This window comes from Oncorhynchus mykiss, chromosome 22 (genome assembly GCF_057628025.1).
Source record: "Oncorhynchus mykiss isolate SJ-2025 chromosome 22, ASM5762802v1, whole genome shotgun sequence".
In the NCBI taxonomy this organism is placed as follows: domain Eukaryota; kingdom Metazoa; phylum Chordata; class Actinopteri; order Salmoniformes; family Salmonidae; genus Oncorhynchus; species Oncorhynchus mykiss.
In genome coordinates, this window is record NC_143043.1 from 29,699,052 (window position 1) to 29,722,456 (window position 23,405).

Below are 23,405 nucleotides of genomic sequence, written 5' to 3' on the forward strand. Positions count from 1 at the left end.
TAACCTCCACACATTAATTAACAAGTCCAATACCTCAAATGAAAGATAAACACCTTGTTCATCTACCCAGCATGTCAGATTTTTTAAATGTTTTACGGCGAAAACACACTACATATTTATATTAGACCACCACCGAAACGAAGACAAGAGGCAGCCATTTTGTCCCAGAAAATATAAAATTATAAAAGCAGGATTAAAAAATAAATCATTCACTAACCTTTTGAAAATCTTCATCAGATGACAGTAATAGGACATGTTACACAGTACATTTTTTTTCTTCAATAATATGCCATTTACAGTGCCTTGCGAAAGTATTCGGCTCCCTTGAACTTTGCGACCTTTTGCCACATTTCAGGCTTCAAACATAAAGATATAAAACTGTATTTTTTTGTGAAGAATCAACAACAAGTGGGACACAATCATGAAGTGGAACGACATTTATTGGATATTTCAAACTTTTTTAACAAATCAAAAACTGAAAAATTGGGCGTGCAAAATTATTCAGCCCCTTTACTTTCAGTGCAGCAAACTCTCTCCAGAAGTTCAGTGAGGATCTCTGAATGATCCAATGTTGACCTAAATGACTAATGATGATAAATACAATCCACCTGTGTGTAATCAAGTCTCCGTATAAATGCACCTGCACTGTGATAGTCTCAGAGGTCCGTTAAAAGCGCAGAGAGCATCATGAAGAACAATGAACACACCAGGCAGGTCCGAGATACTGTTGTGATGAAGTTTAAAGCCGGATTTGGATACAAAAAGATTTCCCAAGCTTTAAACATCCCAAGGAGCACTGTGCAAGCGATAATATTGAAATGGAAGGAGTATCAGACCACTGCAAATCTACCAAGACCTGGCCGTCCCTCTAAACTTTCAGCTCATACAAGGAGAAGACTGATCAGAGATGTAGCCAAGAGGCCCATGCTCACTCTGGATGAACTGCAGAGATCTACAGCTGAGGTGGGAGACTCTGTCCATAGGACAACAATCAGTCGTATATTGCACAAATCTGGCCTTTATGGAAGAGTGGCAAGAAGAAAGCCATTTCTTAAAGATATCCATAAAAAGTGTCGTTTAAAGTTTGCCACAAGCCACCTGGGAGACACACCAAACATGTGGAAGAAGGTGCTCTGGTCAGATGAAACCAAAATTGAACCTTTTGACAACAATGCAAAACGTTATGTTTGGCGTAAAAGCAACACCCTGAACACACCATCCCCACTGTCAAACATGGTGGTGGCAGCATCATGGTTTGGGCCTGCTTTTCTTCAGCAGGGACAGGGAAGATGGTTAAAATTGATGGGAAGATGGATGAAGCCAAATACAGGACCATTCTGGAAGAAAACCTGATGGAGTCTGCAAAAGACCTGAGACTGGGACGGAGATTTGTCTTCCAACAAGACAATGATCCAAAACATAAAGCAAAATCTACAATGGAATGGTTCAAAAATAAACATATCCAGGTGTTAGAATGGCCAAGTCAAAGTCCAGACCTGAATCCAATCGAGAATCTGTGGAAAGAACTAAAAACTGCTGTTCACAAATGCTCTCCATCCAACCTCACTGAGCTCGAGCTGTTTTGCAAGGAGGAATCGGAAAACATTTCAGTCTTTCGATGTGCAAAACTGATAGAGACATACCCCAAGCGACTTACAGCTGTAATCGCAGCAAAAGGTGGCGCTACAAAGTATTAACTTAAGGGGGCTGAATAATTTTGCACGCCCAATTTTTCAATTTTTGATTTGTTAAAAAAGTTTGAAATATCCGATAAATGTCGTTCCACTTCATGATTGTGTCCCACTTGTTGATTCTTCACAAAAAATACAGTTTTATATCTTTATGTTTGAAGCCTGAAATGTGGCAAAAGGTCGCAAAGTTCAAGGGGGCCGAATATTTTCGCAAGGCACTGTATATCCATAAATGTCCATTTACATTGAATTCATGTTCAGAAAATACTGAAAAATGTCCGCAGAAAATATAGATAGCGCCGCAAGATAACGTAAATAGACATCATAAACTTTGACTAAATATACATGTTCTATATATAGTTAGAAAGATACACTGCTTCTTAATGCAATCGCTTTGTTACATTTCTTTTTAACGTTACAGAAATCGCTCATTATTCAATATTCTGAGACGGCGCTCAGACATAAGCAATATTTCTCCGCTATATTGGAGTCAACAGAAACACACAATTTCAGCATAAATATTCCCTTACCTTTGATGGTCTTCGTTCAGAATGTACTGGAAGGGTTCATACTTACCCAAAACATCGTTTGGTTTCAAGTCTTGTGTCTTTGTATTAGCATCTGCTAACAATATCAGCTGAAATGCACCCAAAATTTCCTCTGGTCCCCAAAAGTTGCGCTTTAAAACTTCAAAATTACATATTATATGTCGACTAAACAGGTCAAACTAAGTGCAGAATCAAGCTTTAGGATGTTCTAAACGTACAAAACAACTTTCAATTCAACCGGTCATTGTTAGTTTTCCTCCGGAGTGCTGGAACAAAGGAATGAATGTGACCAAATCGCGCCCTAACGCACAGGTATTTTCTCGCGACACGCACTCAATCCACTCCCATAGGGCCAAAACTCGCGGGATTTGAACGATTAAACGCTCTACTGAATGAGGACATCTAGTGGAAGACATAGAAAGTGTCCCCAGATCCATAGCTGGTTGGGAAGGGTGGGGGCGATCACGTCAAAGTTGCCCCAACTTTCAAGATCCCAAAACTAGTTTGGAAGAATGCCTGCCCTGTGAGTTCTGCTATACTTACAGACATAATTCCAACGGTTTTAGAAGCTTTAGAGTGTTTTCTATCCAATAGTAATTATTATATGCATATATTAGCAATTTTGGACAGATTTTTTTTCAGTTTACTATGGGCACGCAATTCCTCCAAAGGGGGCAGTATTCTGCCTAGCCTTAACAGGTTTTTAATAAATATTAGATGACGCTTACCCAGACTCACTTTTCTAAATTGATGGGTCATTTGAAAGAAATGCTATAACCCCCAGCCACATCCATTGCTGGAAAAAGTACTAAATTATCATACTTGAGTAAAAGTAAAGATACCTTAATAAAAAATGACTCAAGTAAAAGTAAAAGTCACCCAGTAAAATACTACTTGAGTAAAAGTCTAAAAGTATTTGGATTGAAAATACTTACGTATCAAAAGTAAATGGAATTGCTAAAATGTACTTAATTATCAAAAGTAAAATAATTTCAAATTCCTTATATTAAGCAAACCAGATGGCACAATTTTTATTTTTATTGATGGATAGGTAAGGGCACCCTCCAACACATTTACAAACAGAGCATTTGTGTTTAGTGAGTCTGCCAGATCAGATGCAGTAGGGATGTCCAGGGATGTTCTCTTGTGTGTGAATTGGAAAATGTTCCTGTCAAAATGTACTTTTGGGTGTCAGGGAAAATGTATGGAGTAAAAAGTTGATTATTTTATTTCAGAATATAGTGAAGCAAAATAAAAAATTGCCCAAAATATAAATAGTAAAGTAAAGTACAGATACTGCCCCAAAATACTTTAGAAGAACTTTAAAGTATTTTGACTTAGGTAATTTACACCACTGGCCACATCTTGCTAAGTAGACGGGTCTCTACACAAGCTGTAAATGGTACAGCAAAATGGTTACTTGCGTAGTAGCAATATCAGAAATAGATAGATAGTGTCAATATAAATACAAATATATAGTATACAGTATGTACAAGAACAATATTAAAACCAATATCAGTGGTTATATCTGCATACAATCAGGGGTAAAGTGGCTGAGCAGCAGGATAAAAAAGTAGCAGCAACGTAGCTGCAACGTATGGCGTGTGTGTTAGGAGAGACTAATTTGAATAGAGGCACTGCAGATTAACCACACATGAACAAGGGAATCTATATTCGGAGAACCTGTTTCTGTCCTGCCCTTGACTTTGGTGCAGGGCATGTGATGTCCATAGCCTCTTTGTTTCAAAACTCCCTGATCTTCTCAAAAAGATAAGTCTGTCTAGCTGTGTCCAGTCCAGTTGGTGCTTGTGAAGGCAGACCATCTATCAGCTGAAACCTGGCACCGACTAAGTCCGAACGCTCCTTGACGACAACAACACCAGGCTCCAGAGCATCGAAGCTGTAAAACAGGAAATAACAAAACTATTTTAGAGGACACTACAACCTTGCACAACATCAATTCACCTCCCAAGTTTAGATGAGAGGAATAACCTCATACAAAGCAATGAAAATGATATCCCCCTGATGTGCTGGTACTGCTAGATCTGTGGCAGCTGCCTGAAGTACGGAGTCAGGTGTTGTTGCCAGCCATACAGTAGCTTTCCACCAGCACCGTACCATCCTCCAGTCCAACCAGCTGTGGGATGTTGACCCCTGTCACAGTGCTGTCCTTCACAACATCAGCAATCTCAGACAAAGTGTTCACTCTGGTCGTTCTGAAGCACTGTTTGATGAGGCTGGAACAAACTGGGTGGGCAAACTTGGTGTGGCCTGTGATCAGGAAGTGAAGGTCCAGACTGTGTTGGAGCATACAGAAATAATGTGAGATCAATAAAAGTAGTGCCAATCGTGTTGGAGATTAATTAAATAATCAAAGCTTTACATACCAATTGTTGTCATCGATTCCTTGAAGAGACGCCACACTGCTGCTTTTGTCACATGGCATGGCAGCAGCTTTCCACCAAAGTGTTTGTGTCCTGTGTGGCATCCTGTTAATACTATTGCATTATCTTCTGCGTAGTTGTTGATGAAGTTCACCACTCTCTGCAAGTCCTCATGCTTCAGGTGTAACCTGTGCTTGCTTGGGCCAGCTCTCGTCTTGATGGGAGGCATTAGACCATTCTCCTTGTATGACTGGAGGAGGAGAGTCAAGTGTGTTCTACTGATGAAAGACGAATTCCAAATACAAATATTTTAGCATTATTAAATGTGAAATGGCATTCTGAGATTACGTGTGTCATGTATTGTCATGTTGTGTCTTGTTTCTGTCCTTTCTCTTCACCCTGTCTCCCTCTGCTGGTCGTACTAGGTTACCTTTTCTTCCCCTCTTTCCCCCAGCTGTTCCTTGTCTTCTCTGACTACCTCGTTCACCCCTTTTCCCACCTGTTCCCTTTTTCCCTCTGATTAGGTCTCTATATCTCTCTCTGTTTCTGCTCCTGTCTTTGTCGGATTCTTGTTTGTGTTATTCATGCCTGAACCAGACTATCGTCATGTTTGCTGCAACCTTGTCCTGTCCTGTCGGAATCTGCCGGTCCATCTGAGCCTACGTTTGTTTTGTTATTAAAGAAGCTCTGTTTACGTTAATTCGCTTTTGGGTCCTCATTCACGCACCGTAACAGAAGAATCCGACCAAGAATGGACCCAGCGACTTCGGATCCTCTCCACTCAGCCGTCGAGATCCAGGGAGCGATGCTAGGCAGACACGAGCAGGAATTGTCTGCTGCTCGACATGCCGTTGAGACCCTGGCCACCCAAGTCTCCAACCTCACAGAACAGGTTCACCATCTCCGCCTCGATCCACCGGCCACTTCCAGGGCTTTCGAATCTCCGGAGCCCAGAATCAATAACCCGCCGTGTTACTCTGGGGAGCCCACTGAATGCCGCTCGTTCCTCACCCAGTGTGATATTGTGTTTTCTCTCCAGCCCAACACTTACTCCAGGAGCACTGCTCGTGTCGCCTACGTCATATCTCTCCTTACTGGACGGGCTCGTGAGTGGGGCACGGCAATCTGGGAGGCAAGGGCTGAGTGTACTAACCAGTGTCAGGACTTTAAGGAGGAGATGATACGGGTTTTTGATCGATCTGTTTTTGGGGAGGAGGCTTCCAGGGTCCTGTCTTCCCTATGTCAAGGTAATCGATCCATAACAGACTACTCTATTGAGTTTCGCACTCTTGCTGCCTCCAGTGGCTGGAACGAGCCGGCTTTGCTCGCTCGTTTTCTGGAGGGTCTCCGCGCAGAGGTAAAGGATGAGATTCTCTCCCGGGAGGTTCCTTCCAGCGTGGATTCCTTGATTGAACTCGCTATTCGCATTGAGCGACGGGTTGATCTTCGTCACCGAGCTCATGGAAAGGAGCTCGCGTTCTCCGTTGCCCCCCTCTCCGCATCACTACCATCTTCCTCTGCCGGCTCGGGTGCTGAGCCTATGCAGCTGGGAGGTATCCGCATCTCGACTAAGGAGAGGGAACGGAGAATCACCAACCGCCTCTGTCTCTATTGCGGTTCTGCTGGTCATTTTGTCACTTCATGTCCAGTAAAAGCCAGAGCTCATCAGTAAGCGGAGGGCTACTGGTGAGCGCTACTACTCCTGTCTCTCCTTCAAGATCCTGCACTACCTTGTCGGTCCATCTACGCTGGACCGGTTCGTCAGCTTCCTGCAGTGCCTTAATAGACTCTGGGGCGGAGGGCTGTTTTATGGACGAGACCTGGGCTCGGGAACATGACATTCCTCTCAGACAGTTAAGGGAGCCCACGGCCTTGTTCGCCTTGGATGGTAGTCCTCTCCCCAGGATTCAGCGTGAGACGCTACCTTTAACCCTCACTGTCTCTGGTAATCATAGCGAAACCATTTCTTTTTTAATTTTTCGTTCACCTTTTACACCTGTTGTTTTGGGCCATCCCTGGCTAGTTTGTCATAATCCTTCTATTAATTGGTCTAGTAATTCTATCCTCTCCTGGAACGTCTCTTGTCATGTGAAATGTTTAATGTCTGCTATCCCTCCTGTTTCCTCTGTCTCTTCTTCACAGGAGGAGCCTGGTGATTTGACAGGGGTGCCGGAGGAATATCACGATCTGCGCACGGTGTTCAGTCGGTCCAGGGCCACCTCTCTTCCTCCACACCGGTCGTATGATTGTAGTATTGATCTCCTTCCGGGAACCACTCCCCCCCGGGGTAGACTATACTCTCTGTCGGCTCCCGAACGTAAAGCTCTCGAAGATTATTTGTCTGTAGCTCTTGCCGCCGGTACCATAGTCCCCTCCTCCTCTCCCGCCGGAGCGGGGTTTTTTTTTGTTAAGAAGAAGGACGGGTCCCTGCGCCCCTGCATAGATTATCGAGGGCTGAATGACATAACAGTGAAGAATCGTTATCCGCTTCCTCTTATGTCTTCAGCCTTCGAGATCCTGCAGGGAGCCAGGTTTTTCACTAAGTTGGACCTTCGTAACGCTTACCATCTCGTGCGCATCAGGGAGGGGGACGAGTGGAAGACGGCGTTTAACACTCCGTTAGGGCACTTTGAATACCGGGTTCTTCCTTTCGGCCTCGCTAACGCTCCAGCTGTCTTTCAGGCATTAGTCAATGATGTCCTGAGAGACATGCTGAACATCTTTGTTTTCGTTTACCTTGACGATATCCTGATTTTTTCACCGTCACTCCAGATTCATGTTCAGCACGTTCGACGTGTCCTCCAGCGCCTTTTAGAGAATTGTCTTTTTGTGAAGGCTGAGAAGTGCACTTTTCATGCCTCCTCCGTCACATTTCTCGGTTCTGTTATTTCCGCTGAAGGCATTAAGATGGATCCCGCTAAGGTCCAGGCTGTCATTGATTGGCCCGTCCCTAAGTCACGCGTCGAGCTGCAGCGCTTTCTCGGCTTCGCGAACTTCTATCGTCGTTTCATCCGTAATTTCGGTCAGGTGGCAGCTCCTCTCACAGCCCTTACTTCTGTCAAGACGTGCTTTAAGTGGTCCGTTTCCGCCCAGGGAGCTTTTGATCTCCTCAAGAATCGTTTTACATCCACTCCTATCCTTGTTACACCTGACGTCTCTAGACAGTTCGTGGTCGAGGTTGACGCGTCAGAGGTGGGCGTGGGAGCCATTCTTTCTCAGCGCTCCCTCTCTGACGACAAGGTCCACCCTTGCGCGTATTTTTCTCATCGCCTGTCGCCGTCGGAACGTAACTATGATGTGGGAAACCGCGAACTGCTCGCCATCCGCTTAGCCCTAGGCGAATGGCGACAGTGGTTGGAGGGGGCGACCGTTCCTTTTGTCGTTTGGACTGACCATAGGAACCTTGAGTACATCCGTTCTGCCAAACGACTTAATGCGCGTCAGGCGCGCTGGGCGCTGTTTTTCGCTCGTTTCGAGTTCGTGATTTCTTATCGTCCGGGCTCTAAGAACACCAAGCCTGATGCTTTATCTCGTCTCTTCAGTTCTTCAGTAGCCTCCACTGACCCCGAGGGGATTCTCCCTGAGGGGCGTGTTGTCGGGTTGACTGTCTGGGGAATTGAGAGGCAGGTAAAGCAAGCACTCACTCAAACTCCGTCGCCGCGCGCTTGTCCCAGGAACCTTCTTTTCGTTCCCGTTCCTACTCGTCTGGCCGTCCTTCAGTGGGCTCACTCTGCCAAGTTAGCCGGCCACCCTGGCGTTCGGGTTACGCTTGCTTCCATTCGCCAGCGTTTTTGGTGGCCCACCCGGGAGCATGACACGCGTCGCTTCGTGGCTGCTTGTTCAGTCTGCGCGCAGACTAAGTCCGGTAACTCCCCTCCTGCCGGCCGTCTCAGGCCGCTTCCCATTCCCTCTCGACCGTGGTCTCACATCGCCTTAGATTTTGTCACCGGACTGCCTTCGTCAGCGGGGAAGACTGTTATTCTTACGGTTGTCGACAGGTTCTCTAAGGCGGCTCATTTTATTCCCCTTGCTAAGCTTCCTTCTGCTAAAGAGACGGCACAAATCATCATCGAGAATGTTTTCAGAATTCATGGCCTTCCGTCAGACGTCGTTTCGGACAGAGGTCCGCAATTCACGTCTCAATTTTGGAGGGAGTTTTGCCGTTTGATTGGGGCTTCCGTCAGTCTCTCTTCCGGCTTTCACCCCCAGTCTAACGGTCAAGCAGAACGGGCCAATCAGACTATTGGTCGCATCTTACGCAGTCTTTCTTTTCGCAACCCTGCGTCTTGGTCAGAACAGCTCCCCTGGGCAGAATACGCCCACAACTCGCTTCCTTCGTCTGCGACCGGGCTATCTCCTTTTCAGAGTAGCCTCGGGTACCAGCCTCCGCTGTTCTCATCTCAGTTCGCCGAGTCCAGCGTCCCCTCCGCTCAGGCTTTTGTCCAACGTTGCGAGCGCACCTGGAAGAGGGTCAGGTCTGCACTTTGCCGTTATAGGGCGCAGACTGTGAGGGCTGCTAATAAGCGTAGAACTAAGAGTCCTAGATATTGTCGCGGTCAGAGAGTTTGGCTCTCCACTCAGAACCTTCCCCTTAAGACCGCTTCTCGCAAGTTGACCCCGCGGTTCATTGGTCCGTTCCGTATTTCTCAAATCATTAATCCTGTCGCAGTTCGACTTCTTCTTCCGCGATATCTTCGTCGCGTCCACCCGGTCTTCCATGTCTCCTGTATCAAGCCCGTTCTTCGCGCCCCCGCTCGTCTTCCCCCCCCCCCCCATCCTTGTCGAGGGCGCACCCATCTACAGGGTCCGTAGGATTTTGGACATGCGTCCTCGGGGCCGTGGTCATCAGTACCTAGTAGATTGGGAGGGGTACGGTCCTGAGGAGAGGAGTTGGGTTCCCTCTCGGGACGTGCTGGACCGTGCGCTGATCGAGGATTTCCTCCGTTGCCGCCAGGTTTCCTCCTCGAGTGCGCCAGGAGGCGCTCGGTGAGTGGGGGGGTACTGTCATGTATTGTCATGTTGTGTCTTGTTTCTGTCCTTTCTCTTCACCCTGTCTCCCTCTGCTGGTCGTACTAGGTTACCTTTTCTTCCCCTCTTTCCCCCAGCTGTTCCTTGTCTTCTCTGACTACCTCGTTCACCCCTTTTCCCACCTGTTCCCTTTTTCCCTCTGATTAGGTCTCTATATCTCTCTCTGTTTCTGCTCCTGTCTTTGTCGGATTCTTGTTTGTGTTATTCATGCCTGAACCAGACTATCGTCATGTTTGCTGCAACCTTGTCCTGTCCTGTCGGAATCTGCCGGTCCATCTGAGCCTACGTTTGTTTTGTTATTAAAGAAGCTCTGTTTACGTTAATTCGCTTTTGGGTCCTCATTCACGCACCGTAACAGAAGAATCCGACCAAGAATGGACCCAGCGACTTCGGATCCTCTCCACTCAGCCGTCGAGATCCAGGGAGCGATGCTAGGCAGACACGAGCAGGAATTGTCTGCTGCTCGACATGCCGTTGAGACCCTGGCCACCCAAGTCTCCAACCTCACAGAACAGGTTCACCATCTCCGCCTCGATCCACCGGCCACTTCCAGGGCTTTCGAATCTCCGGAGCCCAGAATCAATAACCCGCCGTGTTACTCTGGGGAGCCCACTGAATGCCGCTCGTTCCTCACCCAGTGTGATATTGTGTTTTCTCTCCAGCCCAACACTTACTCCAGGAGCACTGCTCGTGTCGCCTACGTCATATCTCTCCTTACTGGACGGGCTCGTGAGTGGTGCACGGCAATCTGGGAGGCAAGGGCTGAGTGTACTAACCAGTATCAGGACTTTAAGGAGGAGATGATACGGGTTTTTGATCGATCTGTTTTTGGGGAGGAGGCTTCCAGGGTCCTGTCTTCCCTATGTCAAGGTAATCGATCCATAACAGACTACTCTATTGAGTTTCGCACTCTTGCTGCCTCCAGTGGCTGGAACGAGCCGGCTTTGCTCGCTCGTTTTCTGGAGGGTCTCCGCGCAGAGGTAAAGGATGAGATTCTCTCCCGGGAGGTTCCTTCCAGCGTGGATTCCTTGATTGAACTCGCTATTCGCATTGAGCGACGGGTTGATCTTCGTCACCGAGCTCATGGAAAGGAGCTCGCGTTCTCCGTTGCCCCCCTCTCCGCATCACTACCATCTTCCTCTGCCGGCTCGGGTGCTGAGCCTATGCAGCTGGGAGGTATCCGCATCTCGACTAAGGAGAGGGAACGGAGAATCACCAACCGCCTCTGTCTCTATTGCGGTTCTGCTGGTCATTTTGTCACTTCATGTCCAGTAAAAGCCAGAGCTCATCAGTAAGCGGAGGGCTACTGGTGAGCGCTACTACTCCTGTCTCTCCTTCAAGATCCTGCACTACCTTGTCGGTCCATCTACGCTGGACCGGTTCGTCAGCTTCCTGCAGTGCCTTAATAGACTCTGGGGCGGAGGGCTGTTTTATGGACGAGACCTGGGCTCGGGAACATGACATTCCTCTCAGACAGTTAAGGGAGCCCACGGCCTTGTTCGCCTTGGATGGTAGTCCTCTCCCCAGGATTCAGCGTGAGACGCTACCTTTAACCCTCACTGTCTCTGGTAATCATAGCGAAACCATTTCTTTTTTAATTTTTCGTTCACCTTTTACACCTGTTGTTTTGGGCCATCCCTGGCTAGTTTGTCATAATCCTTCTATTAATTGGTCTAGTAATTCTATCCTCTCCTGGAACGTCTCTTGTCATGTGAAATGTTTAATGTCTGCTATCCCTCCTGTTTCCTCTGTCTCTTCTTCACAGGAGGAGCCTGGTGATTTGACAGGGGTGCCGGAGGAATATCACGATCTGCGCACGGTGTTCAGTCGGTCCAGGGCCACCTCTCTTCCTCCACACCGGTCGTATGATTGTAGTATTGATCTCCTTCCGGGAACCACTCCCCCCCGGGGTAGACTATACTCTCTGTCGGCTCCCGAACGTAAAGCTCTCGAAGATTATTTGTCTGTAGCTCTTGCCGCCGGTACCATAGTCCCCTCCTCCTCTCCCGCCGGAGCGGGGTTTTTTTTTGTTAAGAAGAAGGACGGGTCCCTGCGCCCCTGCATAGATTATCGAGGGCTGAATGACATAACAGTGAAGAATCGTTATCCGCTTCCTCTTATGTCTTCAGCCTTCGAGATCCTGCAGGGAGCCAGGTTTTTCACTAAGTTGGACCTTCGTAACGCTTACCATCTCGTGCGCATCAGGGAGGGGGACGAGTGGAAGACGGCGTTTAACACTCCGTTAGGGCACTTTGAATACCGGGTTCTTCCTTTCGGCCTCGCTAACGCTCCAGCTGTCTTTCAGGCATTAGTCAATGATGTCCTGAGAGACATGCTGAACATCTTTGTTTTCGTTTACCTTGACGATATCCTGATTTTTTCACCGTCACTCCAGATTCATGTTCAGCACGTTCGACGTGTCCTCCAGCGCCTTTTAGAGAATTGTCTTTTTGTGAAGGCTGAGAAGTGCACTTTTCATGCCTCCTCCGTCACATTTCTCGGTTCTGTTATTTCCGCTGAAGGCATTAAGATGGATCCCGCTAAGGTCCAGGCTGTCATTGATTGGCCCGTCCCTAAGTCACGCGTCGAGCTGCAGCGCTTTCTCGGCTTCGCGAACTTCTATCGTCGTTTCATCCGTAATTTCGGTCAGGTGGCAGCTCCTCTCACAGCCCTTACTTCTGTCAAGACGTGCTTTAAGTGGTCCGTTTCCGCCCAGGGAGCTTTTGATCTCCTCAAGAATCGTTTTACATCCGCTCCTATCCTTGTTACACCTGACGTCTCTAGACAGTTCGTGGTCGAGGTTGACGCGTCAGAGGTGGGCGTGGGAGCCATTCTTTCTCAGCGCTCCCTCTCTGACGACAAGGTCCACCCTTGCGCGTATTTTTCTCATCGCCTGTCGCCGTCGGAACGTAACTATGATGTGGGAAACCGCGAACTGCTCGCCATCCGCTTAGCCCTAGGCGAATGGCGACAGTGGTTGGAGGGGGCGACCGTTCCTTTTGTCGTTTGGACTGACCATAGGAACCTTGAGTACATCCGTTCTGCCAAACGACTTAATGCGCGTCAGGCGCGCTGGGCGCTGTTTTTCGCTCGTTTCGAGTTCGTGATTTCTTATCGTCCGGGCTCTAAGAACACCAAGCCTGATGCTTTATCTCGTCTCTTCAGTTCTTCAGTAGCCTCCACTGACCCCGAGGGGATTCTCCCTGAGGGGCGTGTTGTCGGGTTGACTGTCTGGGGAATTGAGAGGCAGGTAAAGCAAGCACTCACTCAAACTCCGTCGCCGCGCGCTTGTCCCAGGAACCTTCTTTTCGTTCCCGTTCCTACTCGTCTGGCCGTCCTTCAGTGGGCTCACTCTGCCAAGTTAGCCGGCCACCCTGGCGTTCGGGTTACGCTTGCTTCCATTCGCCAGCGTTTTTGGTGGCCCACCCGGGAGCATGACACGCGTCGCTTCGTGGCTGCTTGTTCAGTCTGCGCGCAGACTAAGTCCGGTAACTCCCCTCCTGCCGGCCGTCTCAGGCCGCTTCCCATTCCCTCTCGACCGTGGTCTCACATCGCCTTAGATTTTGTCACCGGACTGCCTTCGTCAGCGGGGAAGACTGTTATTCTTACGGTTGTCGACAGGTTCTCTAAGGCGGCTCATTTTATTCCCCTTGCTAAGCTTCCTTCTGCTAAAGAGACGGCACAAATCATCATCGAGAATGTTTTCAGAATTCATGGCCTTCCGTCAGACGTCGTTTCGGACAGAGGTCCGCAATTCACGTCTCAATTTTGGAGGGAGTTTTGCCGTTTGATTGGGGCTTCCGTCAGTCTCTCTTCCGGCTTTCACCCCCAGTCTAACGGTCAAGCAGAACGGGCCAATCAGACTATTGGTCGCATCTTACGCAGTCTTTCTTTTCGCAACCCTGCGTCTTGGTCAGAACAGCTCCCCTGGGCAGAATACGCCCACAACTCGCTTCCTTCGTCTGCGACCGGGCTATCTCCTTTTCAGAGTAGCCTCGGGTACCAGCCTCCGCTGTTCTCATCTCAGTTCGCCGAGTCCAGCGTCCCCTCCGCTCAGGCTTTTGTCCAACGTTGCGAGCGCACCTGGAAGAGGGTCAGGTCTGCACTTTGCCGTTATAGGGCGCAGACTGTGAGGGCTGCTAATAAGCGTAGAACTAAGAGTCCTAGATATTGTCGCGGTCAGAGAGTTTGGCTCTCCACTCAGAACCTTCCCCTTAAGACCGCTTCTCGCAAGTTGACCCCGCGGTTCATTGGTCCGTTCCGTATTTCTCAAATCATTAATCCTGTCGCAGTTCGACTTCTTCTTCCGCGATATCTTCGTCGCGTCCACCCGGTCTTCCATGTCTCCTGTATCAAGCCCGTTCTTCGCGCCCCCGCTCGTCTTCCCCCCCCCCCCCATCCTTGTCGAGGGCGCACCCATCTACAGGGTCCGTAGGATTTTGGACATGCGTCCTCGGGGCCGTGGTCATCAGTACCTAGTAGATTGGGAGGGGTACGGTCCTGAGGAGAGGAGTTGGGTTCCCTCTCGGGACGTGCTGGACCGTGCGCTGATCGAGGATTTCCTCCGTTGCCGCCAGGTTTCCTCCTCGAGTGCGCCAGGAGGCGCTCGGTGAGTGGGGGGGTACTGTCATGTATTGTCATGTTGTGTCTTGTTTCTGTCCTTTCTCTTCACCCTGTCTCCCTCTGCTGGTCGTACTAGGTTACCTTTTCTTCCCCTCTTTCCCCCAGCTGTTCCTTGTCTTCTCTGACTACCTCGTTCACCCCTTTTCCCACCTGTTCCCTTTTTCCCTCTGATTAGGTCTCTATATCTCTCTCTGTTTCTGCTCCTGTCTTTGTCGGATTCTTGTTTGTGTTATTCATGCCTGAACCAGACTATCGTCATGTTTGCTGCAACCTTGTCCTGTCCTGTCGGAATCTGCCGGTCCATCTGAGCCTACGTTTGTTTTGTTATTAAAGAAGCTCTGTTTACGTTAATTCGCTTTTGGGTCCTCATTCACGCACCGTAACAACGTGTATGAACTGTGTGTAGTGATGTTATGTTAGCTAGCAAGCCAGCCATCTAACGTCAGTTAACTAGCTAATAGCAAGATTTTGCTAAACAATTAACCAAATCCCAATCCATAGAGTACTGGCAATACAAACAGATTGTCATAGCTAGCAAATGTTAACCAAACAGGTTCAATGTTAGTTAGTTAGCTATTATGTAAAAGTATAATAAAGTTTTCATGAACCAAATAAAAAACGAATGTTACATTTTCAACTGTTACATTTTGTTGTCACAAACTGCTGAGTTACAGTAAATAGCAAATGTGCCTCTCTGGTCTTGGTACCTGTGCTCTAGCCAACAGCTCACAAATACAGTAGGCTCTATGAGTAGGTAAGTCTACAAAATGAGATTATTATGGATAAGAGCGAGAATATTTGTACTTGTCTAACAGCAGTCAAGCATCATCATGTCGCAAGAATAAGGAGCATCAAGCTCATCACCTTGCACTCTCACCCTGTGAAGTTCATCATAACTTATTTAATGTGTAGCCTAATAAAATGCATAGTTTCCCGAGTTGTGGTGGGAAGACCATACACCATGTCATCGTGACTCCACATTTACTTCAATATGATGGTTATTACATCAATATTTGTGCATAAAGGTGTTTCCACCTACATTTGTCACATAATATTTTCTTTACCTTTGACGTTAATTATCTAAAAACGTGCAAACTCAGATGTTTTTCACGTTCATATATGTTGTACTTAGACCCTATTTACATCTTGAGAGGTGATTGTGTTGTGCCCGTCATGGGTTGAGACACAGCATACACTTGAATAGAAAGTGATTGAATTCATATAGAATGAGCCAGTGAGAACAGGATCTGTGACAAAGACTGCCACTGAACAGAGGGCAGTGCCCAGTGTGTGGGTGTTTGTTTGTTTTGGGAACTTTTTATGGCATGTATGTGTATTGTTAGCAGTGGCAATTTTAGCATGTACATCTTGGTGGGGCAAAAAAAAAGAAAAAATGATGCAAGCTAGCAAGCCCAATACACAACACAACACTAAACAATAAATTAATTGCACTATAACAGTGACAAACAGTGCACAAAAACTGTTGGGGCCTACATAAAGCTGTCCAAACAGCAGTCCCAACACCTTACCACTGCTACACCTGGCTATCAGCGGAGCCTTGTCTGGCAGCGAAACAGTTCATTCAGCCTCATTTACTGCCTTTAAAAAAACATAGCTGATATGGCTGACTTGCTTAAACAAACGTGGTTACTACTGACAATTGAGATGTACAAACAATGGCATAAAGGGACGACAACTGGGTAAGACGCAACCCGTAATTTCCATTAAGTCATTAATGAGCGATTCAGCCTCATTTACTGCCTTTAAAAAAACTGAGCTGATATGGCTGACTTGCTTAAACAAACGTGGTTACTACTGACAATTGAGATGTACAAACTATGGCATAAAGGGACGACAACTGGGTAAGACGCAACCCGTAATTTCCATTAAGACATTAATGAGCGAGCCAGGATGTACACAGTCAATATATTTGTTCTGCACTTTTAAAACGTACATCGCCAAAATTCAGAACATAGGCAGTATTGTCCTTGTACAGAACTGTAGGATAAATAAAAGGGTCATATAAGCAGACAATGAAAGTTCTTACAATATTCCACGATTACATTTCTCTAAACCAGGTTATAGGCTACATGTGCTCCACCAAGTCAGAACAGTAGGCGAAACTATCAGGGGGAAATTATTAGGGTGAGGCACAAAGCTTACTACACAACATACATTTAGTATTACTTTCTTAGCTACAGACAGTATACATATCTCCATGGCATATTACATCATTTATGTAGCAGCATACAATACATTTTTGGACTCACCTTGTTGTGCTGTGCTCACTTGAACAGGAAGGTGACGTGGCGGTACTTTGTGGGCAAAATGTATCATAACATTTTGTCATCAAAGTCTGACATTCTCTGGATTTATGGTGCTTTCAAGACAACTGAGAACTCTGAAAAAAACAAGGTTGAATCATGATGACATCTGTGATCTTCAGGTTGTCCCCCGACTTGCAATTCCGAATTGGATGACCATTTCAAACGTATTTTCCCAGTTGTCTTGAAATCTGAAGTCAGAATTCCCAGTTCTCAGTTAACAGAGGTCATGCTGGATTGACAGTATGGCCACAGTTGAATGTTTATCCTTTTAAGCTTGGAAAAGAGACCCGTAAACCCAGACTTGGGACCACACGCACTCCACTGAATAGCAGGCTAGGGATAGCTTTGCAATGCTTGCAGTTAGCCACTGATCCCTTCCAAACCACTAATTGTTGAATTTGCGATTTCCAACTTGTTGTGTAATGTTTATGTCCAATGGCCGATGAGCACCATTATCTCTCTACTCCAACATTATCTCTACTCCAAATATCAAGCGAGTTACGTACTATTACATGCTGAGTGTCACCAAACCATGTTTTTCATAAAAAAAGCAGTCAAAGTTTGAAGTTACTTTTAAGACATTTATTCAAATAATTAATAACTTTATACTTCATACAAAACACAATACATGAAATCCATTGACATGAGTGCCAGTGTTCTTATTTTTCTCACTCACTCACTCACTCACTCACTCACTCACTCACTCACTCACTCACTCCGTCACTCACTCCGTCACTCACTCACTCACTCACTCACTCACTCACTCACTCACTCACTCACTCACTCACTCACTCACTCACTCACTCACTCACTCACTCACTCACACACACACACACACACACACACACACACACACACACACACACACACACACACACACACACACACACACACACACACACACACACACACACACACACACACACACACACACACACACACACACACACACACACACAGAGAGAGAGATTACATCTTGCTCTAACTATACATACACACATTTGTTGCACACATTTGTACACATATCTTTATATACATACAAGCAAATTAATGTATTGGCTACATTCACTTATTTTCACATGTTTACACGTGCACGCACATGTACATGCACATACAGTACATATGTTTGACAGAGAAACACTCACGCTGCACATGTTCATGATATGTGTGAGGACTACATGTGGTACACATGCATACATACTGTATGCACGTACAGGTGTGCATAAACACATCCCATGTAGTCCTCTAACATATCATGGCTGTGGGCCATAGTTTTTCCATATTAGATTACATTCAGAGAGGCATCGAGGATAAATAATGAATAAATTACCACTGAAAATAACACTTCTTATAAATACGTCATAGAGAATGTGTATAGATGTCCTGAAGCAACCCTCTCACAAAGCCAGGACCCACATTTTTATGATAGCCACACAGAGTAAATTAAATCTGAAAAGAGCAAAAACAGGGAAGAGGATGTAGGAGATGAGAGCTACAAACGTTCCTAGTAAGCTCTGGTCTCTAAGCAGCAACTAAAATGTGAAACGTTTAAGAAAGTCTGACCACACAAACATGTCACCAGAGAGTAAGGACTGACAGTCTCTTTGGATTGGATTTGTGTGGGCTTTGGTTAGAGTCTTTGCCTCTGGTCCACTGGCTTCAGCTGTTGAACATTTGATACAAATACTGTGTAAGTATAACAATTTAAGAAACCACTCACCATGATCACACATCAACATTTTTGTACTTGCGCCACACAGAGGACTTGAACTTAAATGTCAGTAGCACCTGGATGTCTGCACTCTTAAATCCAGGGATCTGTCCTGGGAGTGGCATTGCTTGGACAATGGTGAAGTTGTTGACATAGTGGACGATTAACTGAATGTCCTCATGGGACAGCACTCATTTGCTGGCGAGACGACCGCAACACCTTTTTTCCCTTGGAGCCACAACATGTTCCTTGTAAAACTATCACTGCAGTCAGCTTGTTGCAGAAATTCTGAAACCAGAAAAGAACTGATTTCATGTCTTTAACATGAAAGGCATAGTGTATTCTGAGCTCTTGTATTTTTTCTCATGATACAGCCTACTACTCCTTCTTTCTTAAATACCTCATGAACCTTTTAATACTGTTGCAGCCCCAATAATAATAGAAACCATAAAATCAAATTGTATTTGTCACATGCGATGAATAACTTAGGTGTCGACCTTACCGTGAAATGGTGTAAGCCCTTAACCAACAATGAATGCAGTTCAAGAAATAGAGTTAAAAAAAACATTTACTCTGAAGAAAACGTACTTGTGTAGGAACTTGAACGTTTCTCTGCAAATTTGCTGGCTATCAAGGAAATATGATGTCCTCTGATGTTTCCTTCCTTTTCGAGATGACCGTTTCCTTGCAGAGCCAGCGATCTCCCCAATGAACACTAGATGTTTCTCATAACAAATAGGACAAATATAAGCACCCGCCACACACGCACGTACGCACACACACACCCACAGATCCCTGAAAATGTTTTATGTGCTACACATTCCCCACTTATCTCTCGCTCATGTGCCCACACACACCACACACACAAGCTTTTTCAATTTCCTGTCCACCATCACTGACATATTACCCCTCGACCAACTGAAAGACCGTAATTGACGGCTCCACCATTAACGGGTGGTCTTCCTCGGTTGCCTCCTCAATGGGCTCGGCCTCAACTTCACTGAGCTCCTCTGAGTTGGTATCTGTGCTGTCTAGAGAGTCGCTGATGGCGACGACGCTCTCTGGCTCAGGGTCAAAAAGTAGTCACCAATTAGTTGACTCCACTGATCATCTGAGCTAGCTCCCAGAACAACATTAATATTTAAAAATGTAGCGATTTTTCTCTCCTGGGAATCCATCGATGCAGTAGAAAGCTACGCTAGCTAGCTAAGGTGCAGTCAGTAGTGACAGTGTGACTACGTATGATGGGTTTTGAAGTGTGAGGTTGTGTAGCCTGAGGTACACTTTTAGTTTAACTGCAGATGATACGCTACAGTAACTTTGATTGGGCAAACAGGAAAATCATCTGATTGAATAGCCTTGAATAGCCTAGTAGCTTGAATCAAATTATATAGCTAGTTTGTAATTCATTTCTGACTTTGGGTTTTAATATTGAAGATAAGATAGTGCCGCTAAAGCCTGATGTGATGTGTTAGAAGCTAGCATCCACCGAACCGATGTGAAAGGGCTCCTCCTACTTTATAAGATTGAAAACTATATTTATACTCTGAATTTGGCAATAATACATACAGATAATGAAAGCAAAGACATTGTTTTGTTAAAACGAGAAATCCCCAAACAGCAAAAACTTGGATAAAAACAGAATTTATATGCAAATTTGCCATTGCGACTTCCGACTGATTATGATAGAGCACGTCACAAATACACATTAGGTAAATAAAACATGAATGAGAGTGTGTGTGGGTGTGGGTGTGTACCTTCAGGGCGTTGTGGACACAACATCATCCTAATATTGACATCATTTCTTCTTTGTTTACTTCCTGTCTGAAAGAGAAGGCATGCATTGAGTATGTGCGCACACATATGCACAGATGCACACACTGACTTTACATGGACAGCCAGTCATACAGCCACATATAGCACATCCATCAACCTCCCCATCCACTCTCATAAACAAACACACACCTCCCTGGCTGCCAAACACTCCGGTGGTCTCCCAACACATGACCGGATGAATGGAAGAGCAATTGGATAAGGATAACAAGATTGTCTTCCCTTTATCTCTACCTCTGCCCCGCCCTCACTCTACTCCCCCTCTTCCCTTCTTCCATCTCACATCTACTTTACCCTCCAATACTTTCCCCTGCCTCACCCCACCCTCCTCCCTCCATTTGTTCTCCATTCATCTATCTCTTCTTCCCCCACTGAACTCTCCCTGCCAGGGATAAATAGGTATCAGTGCGCCCCTGGGTGAGGGATGGGTCTGGACCACATACAGGGGTATCAAATGGACACTCAGAGCGCTCTTTTCTCACACATGTACAATCACTCACAGATTAGATGCAGATATATCAAGATAAGTCATCAGAAACCTCTCCTGCAGTGTTGTGTCAGAGATGCTGTGTGATATGTTTTGCTCTCCTGTTAGCCATCTTCAGGCTCCATCCATCTCTCAGGTAGCTAGCCCACGGGCTCCTCTGGCTCCCCTCCTGAGCTAGTGAGTAGGGCAGCACTACCCTGAGGGACAGGCTTAATTGAAGGTTTGGACTAGAACCCTAATACCAGGCAGGCAGTTATGCAACTGTACCGGCTAGAGAGTGTTCCAGGCATCATAACAACGGTAATGAGAGCCAAAGACAGATACAGAGGAAGGGGGAGAGGAGAGGGAGACAAGTCATGTGTATGTATGGCAGACGTCAACTCATCCCAGTGATCTGAGGGTTTGACTAAGGCCCTGTGGTTATTACACAAGACTAATGGAGGTATTATTTTGTCCTTTCCTCCTTTTGGCTCCTCTGCGTTCTGTTTTTCACTTGCTCTCATTTTTCTCATTTTTCCTCTGACAAGGTGTTTTTTTCTCTGTCGAAGCAAAGCGCTACCGGAGCAAAACACATTCCTGTCCACATTCCTGCCCTGGGAAAACGGTGTCCAGAACATACTAAAAGGCCAAACACATTCCTGCCCTGGGAAAACAGTGTCCAGAACATACTAAAAGGCCAAACACATTCCTGCCCTGGGAAAACGCTGTCCAGAACATACTAAAAGGCCAAACACATTCCTGCCCTGGGAAAACGGTGTCCAGAACATACTAAAAGGCCAAACACATTCATGCCCTGGGAAAACGGTGTCCAGAACATACTAAAAGGCCAAACACATTCCTGCCCTGGGAAAACACTGTCCAGAACATACTAAAAGGCCAAACACATTCCTGCCCTGGGAAAATGCTGTCCAGAACATACTAAAAGGCCAAACACATTATTTGTTTTTTAAACCCATTTTCTCATTGGAACAAGTCTGTGCTGATGGCTGGATTGTGTGTGACTGTGTTTTGGTGTGTTTGTGTTTATATGTGCACGAGTGCTTTGATCTAGGCGTATGTTTTTCTCTGTGGTGGATAGGCGTTAGAGTGTGATGAACAATTACACAACCACACCCCTTCCCATTCTAATCCTAAACACAAGTCTCTGGAGTCTCACAGCTTTGCTGTGCTGTGACTGTTGTGCTGCTGTGCTGTGGCTGTGGTCAGGTTGACTTATCTGTTTATGAATCTGTAGACGTATCGAAGCACATAGCTGGTAGACACACACAGAAGGAGAAGAAAGGGGAGAGGAAAGAATGAAGAATAAAGGAAAAGACAAGACACGTGGATACAGATGATAAACAATAAATGGATTGGTGGGGGGCACTAACATTGTACACACATTTCATGATGAATAAAACCATTGGTACTAGGCCATGTAAATGTCCTCCTGGCTCTTATAGTCAAGAGCTAGGGAATTGAAGGTTGGGTTGTCGTTTATAAAGGGAAGAGTCATTGGCATGGTAGTTCCTGTTGTCCGGACCTCCACATCCTGTGTCAATAATGTTACCACGCTCGCTCTCTGTCCTGCTACGGGCCAGAAAAGTTGGAAACCTCCATCCCTTATTCTCTCTCTTTTAGTCTCTCTCCTTCTTACACCCTCCCCCAGCCCCCAGCCCAGTGGATAGGCAGGATGAAGCTTCCGAATGGCCAATCCATAGTGTTGATAATCTCTTCCTGTCTTCCTGTCTCCCTTCCTCCTCCACTCATCTGTTCCTCTCTGTTCCTCAGGATACTAATCATCAGCTTCCTCTGTTTGACACACGACACCCTGGTCAGCTGAGGGAGAGAGAATTGTGTGTGCGTGTGTGTTTTTGTGGGAGAGCGAGTGTGTCCATGCATGCAAGAATATGTGTGTGTGTGTGTGTGTGTGTGTGTGTGTGTGTGTGTGTGTGTGTGTGTGTGTGTGTGTGTGTGTGTGTGTGTGTGTGTGGCATGAACGTTGAGCCATAACGGAACTCATAAAGACTTCCTCTGATCACTATCAGTAGAGATGGGGGGAGAGAGGGCAAACATAGTCACAAGCCACACACACAACGCTGCACTAAAGCTGGACCAACGCCCAAACAACACACCGACATCGACAGGACACTGCTCAGTGATCAGAACATTAAAATAATGCTCACCTGACAATCAACCGCAGCATGTGATGCCCAAGTAACTTTGGAGTAATATGCAAATATGGCTGTTGTGTACTTTATCAATGCAAAAACAGTACTTTTTAAAGGTCATACTGTTTCTCACACACGCAATCATGCATAATAAGGAAAGACTTGAGTAAATGAGGGATAAGCAATTAATATCCTATCATGCTTAGGGTCATGTATGAAAATGCCCAGCTGCCCATTATTTTGGCTACATGAGTAGAAGAGATCTCAGTCACTTTAAAGAGGGGTCTAAGAGGAGCATAAGGGTTTGATAAAGGATGTGTGTGTGTATATGGTTGAATCAATGTTGTTTCAACATCATTTCAACAACAAAAAATGATGTGAATCAATGTGGAAAACTCATTGTAATAAAAAAAAGTGATCAACGTAAGGCAATTTTGTATTTTCTTCACCCAACTTTCACACCCGCAGGCAGATGTTTGGGAGTGGGGGTGCTGCAATTTTTTTTGCTGACGGGGAGGTTTGTGCCGTGCTACAGACGACTATATCGGCACCTTCCGCACCCATACTTCCCGTGGTTATGCCATTTTTTTTTAACCTAAATCCAATGACATGGTGACATTTTC

At 46.1% G+C, this 23,405-nt stretch overlaps 1 long non-coding RNA gene across 1 annotated transcript; it reads right to left on the reverse strand.

Annotated features, from left to right (window-relative positions):
* Positions 1 to 17,168: 17,168 nt before the first annotated feature.
* Positions 17,169 to 23,201, reverse strand: LOC149972834 (uncharacterized). The gene is made up of 2 exons (XR_016490717.1): positions 18,901 to 23,201; positions 17,169 to 18,600 (listed from the first exon to the last, which is right to left on the reverse strand). It is a non-coding gene; the product is annotated as an uncharacterized LOC149972834 (long non-coding RNA).
* Between the last annotated feature and the right edge of the window lie 204 nt (positions 23,202 to 23,405).